Source organism: Urocitellus parryii, chromosome 4, assembly GCF_045843805.1.
Source record: "Urocitellus parryii isolate mUroPar1 chromosome 4, mUroPar1.hap1, whole genome shotgun sequence".
NCBI classification, from domain to species: domain Eukaryota; kingdom Metazoa; phylum Chordata; class Mammalia; order Rodentia; family Sciuridae; genus Urocitellus; species Urocitellus parryii.
Window position 1 is genome coordinate 90,080,573 of NC_135534.1, and position 10,012 is coordinate 90,090,584.

Sequence of the window (10,012 nt, forward strand, 5' to 3'; positions counted from 1 at the left end):
CATTTAGCACTTATATGTTTTGGGTTCCTGTTAAGATCAGAAAACGAAAATTCAAATAAGACATGACCCATGACCTAAAGAAGCTGCTGGTCTTGGAGGGAGAAAAATAACTCTGCCAGAAGCCAGATACAATGGGCCAAGCCATGTTTCATGTGTACATCTGTAATCCCAGTAACTTGGGCAGCTGATGCAGGAGGATTGCAAGTTCAAGGCCAGTCTGGGCAACTTAGCAATACCATGACTCAAAACAAAACAAAATGTTTGGAGATGTAGCCCAGTGGTAGAAAACCTTAGGTGCAAACACCAGTACAAAAAAAAATCTAATTACAATTTCAAGTGCTTTGATAGGTGGGGTAATGCATGTGGAGCTATGGGACCTCAGGAAAGAGGAAATTAACTCAACCAGAGTCAAATAAGCCTTTCTGAAGGGGGAAGCTGTGAGATAGATGTTGGAGGACAGTGTTAGCTAACGTCTTTGGCCTGAAACTACAAATGGTGATCCATTTTGTCAGCTATTATGGAGGGAGGGAAAGGAATGGTGGGCAGCTCCCTCATAAACTACCATAGCTTCTCAACACTTCTTTGTATGGAATTGTTACTCCAATTCTGTCACTTTTGTCTTAGAAATGCTATATAACTGTTCAATCAGTGAAAGTTTTACTTTTAAAGACAGCTGCTTATCATGGTTTTTAAACACCAAAATAACAAAAACAATGTTCTAACTCCACAGAGAATAGATTTGAGCAACACCAAGATATAAATAATACAGAGAATGAAGCAGGTCCCTGTCAGATCTCATTTAATTTCTCTGGGTTGTAAAGCTTAACACAAAGCTTTGGAATCTAAAAATGATGCTCTTAAAAAATATATTTTCCTTGAAGTACAGTAGCATTTTCAATCCATTGCTAACATCACTCATGTTAATATGGAGATATTTCTCATACAGCACTGTCAAAGAAATCATAAATAAGAGGATAAGTACCAGACCAAGACTGTGGGATGCTTGTGTAGATTATTGAAAATTAAAACAATTAGTCTAGTTTCATTAAAGCCTTATACAATGAGTGCATATCTGTATTCAAAATTTTATTTTCAAGTTCTTAAGGAATATTGAGCAGAGGAATATTTGTATAGTCTTGAGTGCATGTTAAAAAGAAATTGATCATACCTTTTAAGAATTTATCAAGCAATTGCTTTATTCAAGTCACTATGCTAAGTTGTATTTATACAAATATTAAACAAAACACAATCCCAGGTTTCAAGAGCCTCATGATTTAATTGTGAGAAAGACCAGAAGATAAACTAATAATCACTTTGCAAGACATGAGAAATCATGTAAAGTGCTAGGGAAGGCAGTATATGAAAATATACAATTATAAAAATTCTTAGAAACAAGAATAGTCAAAAAGGGCTTCCTATAGGAGGTGAGACTGAGTTATATTTGAAATCTAGGAAAGCTTTTGCAAGGCAAAAATTAGCAGAAAAAAATATATATCAGATAGAGAAATTTGTGTAAAAACATAGGGAGGCAGTAGTTTAAACAACATGCATAAATAATTAAAATGATTGAACTTAGGCTAGATAGGAAGAATTTCATACATGAGGGAAAGATGGAGGATTTAAGTTACGGCAAACATTAATGAAGTCCAAGAATGTATATTATGTGAATAAAGTTCACAATTTGGTTCATAAAATGGCCAAAGTTTCAAAGAACTATGATGATGGAATATTCTATAGACCATTATGTAAACACTGATGTCCCTTAGGATGCTAGATTCTCTTGGAGGTCCAGAGAGAGACCGTGAGAGGTTTCAAAGCCAGGTCTCCACCTCCTCTGCTCCTAGGAGCCAAGTGTTGCTGAAGAAAATTGCTCAGCTAAATGAAGGAGATTTCTGGTCAGAGCCCACTCCAGAGTCCTTCACCACTCTTTCCAAACTTCACAATTTAATCTCAGCTTTTCTCTGTATCAGATTCCTTCTCATTCTCAGCAGGTTTATTCACATTCTGCTTTACACAGCTTAAGTTAGACCTATAGTAGCAGACACTGATTTCTTTCTCCACCTAAAAACTTGCTTACATCTGCACTTCTCTGTGTGTCTCATTTTTCTAAGCTATAAAAATGAGTTTCTAATTGTACATATGTAACAATGTTCAGGGCAAAGTTAAATAACATTTGGAATACATAGGCAGGTACAGCACATAAAGATCAGTATTATTAGTTAGCATCAGCATTATTTTTATTATTATGGTTTTCATTGTTCTAATACCTGTTCTTAAAGTACCATCCCCGGCTGCCTCCTGAAGAACCCCTCCTCTTCATTTATCTCATCTCCCTCCTGTATGTTCTGTATTCACACCCACTCCCTAGAAGTTATTTTCTGTCTACATAGATCAGTTCTCTCATATATAGTGTGTGTGTGTGGGGGGGAGGGCTTGCTTTCTTTGCTTGGATTTCCTTTCCCCAAGTCACCGCTTGAATTTTCCCTTTCCTTTCATCAAGCTCCTTGAAAGCTCATCAGCACCACTGTGTCCACGGCCTTCCCTTAATATGAAACCACCACACCCTGGTGTCTACCCTGTAGAAGCTGCTCTTCAAAAGTGACTTATCATGTCCAAGATATAAAATCCAATGGATACTTGTTGATTCTCATGTCATTTTATCTCTCAGGAAGAATGACACTCTTAAGAATTCCTTCTTTTTGTTACCCCTTCTTGTTTCCTCCCTTCCTTTCTCTACTTGGGCACTTTTTATTTCTTCATAGCCTGTCCCTCTGACTAACATGGTATTGGGTATATGGTTAGCCTTCAACAAATATTTGTAGAATTACTTAAGATGGTATTGATAAGGATAAAATTCTCAATAAAAATGAATTTTCTTTAGCAATTAGGTACATTTTAGTGCTAAGGATTATTTTGTCTGAGCTATGGTCATACTCCAGGAAGGAAGCTGCAGCATCAGTGTAGAAACTAGGATATGCTCCAAATTATCTTTTCTTGACTAAAAAAATAAATAAATAATAATAGCGTATAAAGTCATCCAAGTTTTATTTGTTTTCTATTCTTAGTAAAGAGAGACAAACTTCCAAAGAATAAGATGACAAATTCTTTTTATCATTTTTAAAATTTTGTACTAATTCATAAAAATCTAAATGTTGAAGAAAATTTCCTGATTCACTGTTATGAATATTTGGATCTCATCAGGCGAAGACTTCAGTGTAATCTTTTATAAACCTGGTGTTTAAAAAGGGAAATGAAAGGTCATTTAATGCTTCCCAGCTGGCAGTGGACTGTGGTAAAATGTACGTATTCAGTATAGCTTGTATCCCTGATTAGCATTCATGGGACTTGCATTTGTAGCATAATAAATATCTCATTGGAAATGCTCTGCACTGCTTTTCTCATCATGGTCTTTGTATACACAAGTGCGACAGAATCAGATGTGAGAACAAGGACAGCCTGGCTGCTCTTCTGGGGCTTGTGACTCTAGCCCTGCGAGGAGTAAAATTGTATTTCTGAATGCATTCTATTCATGGGACTATAAATGGACACGCCACATCTGTTTCACTTATTGATTCACTCATTGATGTACTCATTGGTTTATTCACTCATTCATGTTTTCACATATAGAAGAGGCTGAGTGATTTTTGCAATCTCATGCAGTCGATCCTAGTGAATCCTAATTACAGAATTCCCAACAACATCTAAATGACAGAAAATCTGTTCCACAGAGAACCTGACTCCTTCTTTATTTCTGATCCTTCTATTGCAGATGACACTATTCTAATTTTAGGTTCTAATTTAGAACCTAATTGGTCCTTGTCTAGACTAGGATAATCATGTTCTGGCTAATGTCACAGATTGGGTTCACTAGAAAACCTGACGCTGACATGGATTTTACGAGTGCTCTGGGAATCAACCTCAATGGAAGAGAGAAAAATGGAGCTGCATTAGACAGAGCGAAGTCATGCAACGATCAGGTTCATGGACAGCTTAAGCCCACTACCCATCTGCCCACTACCCATCCTGTGGAAAGATCAGAAGGTAGAATGACTCTTCATAGTTAACCTGAGTTGGCTCAATGTATACTCACACAAATATTAGTCATTGAAAGTGAGCTGCTTCTGCCAGGAAGTTTGACTTGGCCAATATAATTCTCTGCAGGTGAGGCTAATCAAGGCAAGTCTTTCAACTGAAGGCTATCCGTGAACAACACACAAGAACACTGCCCCACTGGGGAGCATATCCCATTTACTCAGCACAGTTGGCCTCCCTCTTTCACCCACCCCCCACTGTACTGCAGCGCACACACTACATCACATTAACCTTCTGATAACTCTGAGTTGGTCACAAATCTCCAGTGTTAAAAACCTTCATATTCTTCCCTCTCGCTACCAAATTCTGTACAAATTAAATTTGGCTAGCTCTCTGTTTTTCCCCCAAAACTCATCTGAGCATCCTCAGTTTAAACAAACCACTATTCCCTAAGCCAATTCAGTGCTCTGTGGAAACAAGATGAAAAACAGGTATGCCAAAGAAGTGGTGGACAGTTCAGAAAGGTTTTCTCACAAAAAACCTCTATTCACACCCTAGCCCTTATTTGTACCTTCACTTCCACAAGCTTCCTTCCCAAATGCCCTTCCCCTAACTTCTAATTATGAAAATTCTATTGTTCTTCAAGGTCTGTTGTGTTATTTTTTCCATGTTATACCTCATGTAGGGTATGTCTAATTGATGTTTTTAAACTAGGATGCTTAATATTAGAGTATGTGGTTGCTGTGCTGCAATATCTCTCCTCTCTCCATCACCCTTTAACCGGCAGGCTGTTATGTGAGTGACGCATCCGGTACATCACACGCAGGCACTGGGCTCCATGTCTTGAGCATCTCAGACAGGAGGGCAGACTGACTAAAACCAAGTAGTCTTAGAAACATAAAACTGGAGTGGAAACAGGACCATAAAAAATTTAAATCTCTGCCTGGACAGCATCTATTCCCCAAATACACGGGGACAGGACTTTTCTACACATCTAAATTCTAAAAATTAAAGAATGACACATCAGAAAATATGTGGAGTACACATGCCATTGAAAGTTGAATTTCATGTATAAAATGAGCAGGATGGATTTGATGACTCCCAAGCATCCTTTATGTACCACAAAATGGGGACGTAGGAAACACTTTGTATCTGTGTGATCACTTTGTTGTTGTTCCTATCTGTGAGCTCTTTGGGGGCACAGGCTGTCTTGCTCATCTTTCATGGCTGACAGTGTCTTATACATGACAAAAATTCAGTGAATGTTCAGTACATGTTGGAAATAACCTTGCCTCACAGATCAGTCCACCATGAAGAAACTTCCTCCGTGTATACTGTTCCATGAGAAGATTTGATTAAAGAAATGAACTATTTCCATTCAATAAGCTTTAAATACATCTTGGTATGTATCTTTTTCTTCGTTCTCTCATATTCAAGGGGCCAAACATTACAGTGCATAATTATATTCTCAAATCTCAAATGCAGTAAATTTCTCAGAGCCTACGGTGATCTCTCCCCACCCCCCATACCCCCAACCTCCTCTACCACCTCAGGGAAGGTAGGTGGAAATAGGCATAATTAAATGATATAATGAATGTAAAGCAGTTATGTCCAAATACTCTAAGCATTTGATAACTGTCAGCTATTGTTTACTATTTCTATAGCATTTGTGTACATAGGTTTGACCCGAAATAACAGCTTATTGCATGGACAGTTTCTTCTAGGGGCAGGCCTAGTGACTCTCCATACTAACAGTAATTCCAAGGATCTCTAAGTAATAGCAGAATTAATTACTCATCCCCAAAGAATCTTGTCACTTGAAACATTAAAACCTCATGAATCTAATCTTGATGGCTAGCTGGAGATATGCACATGTTCTTCATGGCTACATATTCTTCATATATTGGTAGTTATTTTGGGATAGATATATGGCTATTTGTTTAAGAAAGTACAAGTACGAGAGGAACTCAGAACTGAAAATTGTAGTCTTCTACTTGGCCACTCCAAGTATCCACGGGAGACTTCTGATAAGTGCTTAGTGTTTCCTTCAGATAGAATTGTTTACTTTCACAGTATACGGTACATATACATATGTCAACTTTCAGGCAAGTGTGTAGGTCACTTGTGGGGGTAATATGGTGTAAATTTTTTCCTCCTGTGTTCCATATTTTTATATCTAATTTCAAGTACTACTCTAAACAATTATTCATTATTTTAATTTAATTTTATTTTTATTTGTGCATTATAATTATACATAATAGTGGAATTCATTATGCTATATTCATTCACGCACATAATGTAATTTGATCAATCTCATTCCCCAGTATCTTTCTTTTCCCTCTCCTGATCTGCTTGCTCTACCCTGCTGATATTTCTTCTATTGTTGTTATTATTTTAATTAGCACATTTTAATTATATATGTTATATATCACATACGCATGTATATGTGATTCATTTCATTGTGGTAAATGCATACACAGACATAGCATAATTTGTTAGATTTCATTCCCGAGTACTTCACTATGCCCTCCCCTTCTTCTTTCCTCTCAATCCCTTTCATCTTATATATTCAACCATTCATGCTGTGTGTGTGTGTGTGTGTGTGTGTGTGTGTGTATGTGTGTGTTGTAGTTACAGGAACTGAACCCAGAGCTTCACACATGCTGACCAAGTGCTCTACCACTGAGCTACATTCCCAGTCCTCAATCATTCATTCTTAATTAATTGAATTGTCACTGTCTCTTTTCTTTCATTCTGTCTCAGAGTTTATTCATTATTGTGTATAAGCTCAACGGAAAAGAAATCAATAAGTAAAAGAGATATTTGTGTTCCCATGTTTATTGCAGAACTATTCACAAGATACAGAATCAACGTGTTTCTCAGTGGATGAATTAAAGATGGTGCATGTCACAGTGGAATATAAGCCCGACATAAAAAAGAATAAAATCTTGCCAGGCACAATGGTCCATCCTTGTAATCCCAGCTGCTCAGGAGGCTGAAGCAGGAGGATAGCAAGTTTAAAGCCAGCCTCAACAACTTGGCAAGACCCTAAGAAATTTAGTGAGACCCTGTCTCAAAATAAAAAATTGAAAGGGCTGGCGATATGGCTCAGTGGTTGTGTCCCTGTGTTCAATCCCTGGCTCCCCATCCCCCCAAAAAATAAAATAATGAAATCTTGTCATTTGTAGCAACGTGGATGGAACTGGAGGTCATTAAGTATTTGAAATAATCCAGACAGAAAGACAAGTACCACATTATCATCACATATGTGGAAGCTAAAAAATTTAATTTCATATAAGTGAAGAGTAGAATTGTGGTTATTAAGGGGAAGAGAGAGATGTTGAGAGGTTGGTTTATGGGTACAGAATTGCAGTTAGGTAGGAATAAGTTCTAGCATTCTATAACACACTATAGTGACTATAGTTAACAACAACTTAGTGTATATTTCAAAGTAGCTACAAGAAAGAATTTTGAATGTTTCTACCACCAAGAAATAATGAATATTAGAGGTGATGGATATACTAATTACTAGGATTTTATCATTACACATTGTACACAGGTATCAAAATATCATAATGTATAATTGTTATATATTAATTTTTTAAAATATATAATATGACTTCCCACAACAAAAGAAAAAAAAGTTTATTTACTACAAGTAAATAATGGGTTGAAATATCTCTGGTCTTGAATGATTTGAGAGAACCAAACCTCAAAGAGTAAAAGCGTTCAGACTTATTGATTTGCTGTCTCCAAGGGAATAGAGGGAGTTCAGTCCCTTTCTGTTACCGCCTGAGACTGAGACCAAAGACTACCACACAATACTCTTACAAGGCACTTGGAAGTCTGTGATATGAACTTTAGAGGCAAATTGCCTGGGTTTGAATCTAGGCTCTAACATTTACTAGATGTGTAGCTTTGGGAAGCTGAGGCAGAATGGTTCTGTGGTTTGTTTATCCATAAAACAGAGAAGCTATTTGTGAGGATTACATGAAATCATACAGGCAAAGTGCAGAAGTCTGGCACATAATAAAACTGCACAAATATTTGTTTTATCTTTTACTTTTCCTGGTTAAAAAAAAAAATGCTGCTCAGCGAGGGGGTGATTTTTCCCTAGCATGCACACTTAGGTGGTAGTTGGTCACCTTGGGCTGCCACAGCAAAGTACCACAGACTAAATGGCTTAAAAAATAGAAATTTATTTATTCACAATTCTGGATGTTGGAAGCCTAAGATCAAGGTATTGGCAGGTCAGTTTCTTTGGAGCTTTCTTTGGTTATTGAGAGTGGCCTTCTTGCCATGTCCTCACATGGTCTCCCCTCCGTTTAGGCCCTCATTTCATCTTCTTATAAGGATACCAGTCACATTGATTAGGACCCCCTAGTAACTTCAATTAACCTTCATTATCGGTTGAAAGCCCCATTGTAGGGCATGTCACATCAGAGAAATAGAAACCTATGATAGAGAAAAGGAAACCTAACTTGCAGACTGATGCTCACTTCCTGGTCTTGGAGCTGCACATGGCTAAGATGGCGCCTGGCGATCAGCCAGAAGGCGTTACCATGGGTTGTGACGAAAAATGGGACCACCTCTAGGATAGGCTCAGAACCCTTCCACCCTCGTGGACAGCTTGTGCCTCTCCTTACTGCCTGTAGAATGGGTTACACATGAACTCTTCTCACCCTGATGACCTTTATCCTGATGGGCTCCTGTGCCTTATATTAGCTGTGTGTGCTTCCTCAATAAATGAGCTCCAGCCTTGACCGGTCTCCCTGACGCATCTAATTTTCCTCCAGTGAGGAAGGGCTGGGTGCGGGCAGTCAGTTGGCCCTCTCCTTTCTTGGCTAGTCCTGGCCGGGGCATGTTCTCCCTATCTCTCCTGCAGGTTGGGAGAGAAGGAGGACTAAAAACCCCAAGACCCCATCTCAAAATACCTCATTCTGAGGTACTGGAGATAAGGATTTCAACATATAAAATTTAGAGGGAACATAATTGAGCCTATAAAACAAATAATCTCAAATTCACAGAGATTATTGGGTGATAATGAGATCAGGCAGACTATTAAAATTATAGCTTAAAAGTGAAGAAGGCACTCATCTGTGTTTTGTTTCTCATAATGGCTATCCATAAATTTTATATTTGGTTTTCTCACCTCTAAAATGAAAGTACTTTATATCACTAGTTTCTAGTAGTTTTTCTTCCACATGTTTTATTGGTACATTATAGTTGGACATAATGATGGGATTCATTGTTGCATAGTCATACAGGCACACAATATAACAATATAATTTGGTGAATATCACTCCCCAACACTTTACCCTCCCTCCCCATAATTATTCCTTCAAACCCAAATGTTTAAAAAAATCTCAATCTATAAAACAGATCAAAATGGAGCTGCTCATGCAGAGGGGGTCAATGGGGAGCTAGAATCAGGTCTGCTCAGCTTTTCCATCAGTCCCCGCATAGGCTCCTATTCAGTTCCAAAGGATACCACTGAGAATCAGTGTTCTATACTAAAGTCCCTTCTGGTTTTGTGCTCCAAATCACCAATGAATTTGGAACCCAGGCTCTTAGGTTTTATTAAGTTGTGTTACACAATGAGAGACAGATTTCATACTGCCTGGTTACTACACTGTACAAATACCCTCCACAAGTACAGGAGACAAGTTACTTTAAAAAAGAGGAAAGCACGTACTCTGAGATGGGTACATATTCACTTTCCATTCTTTACACTAAGGTGTTAGTCATGGTCTAGGGAGATGTTATACTAAAAAGAGGAGAACAAAGAAAATTGTGTGAAGAGATCATTTGAAAGCCTATGGGCAAGTTGTAGGAACCCACAGAGAAAGATGAGGAATCCTGGGACTAGAAATAGCTGGAAACTTCTACTATACTTTAGCCCAAAGGGGCAAGAGAGGTAGCTATTAACAAAATTTATCAAAACAAATTTTTATAAAAGGAGAAGAGATACTTCACCAAT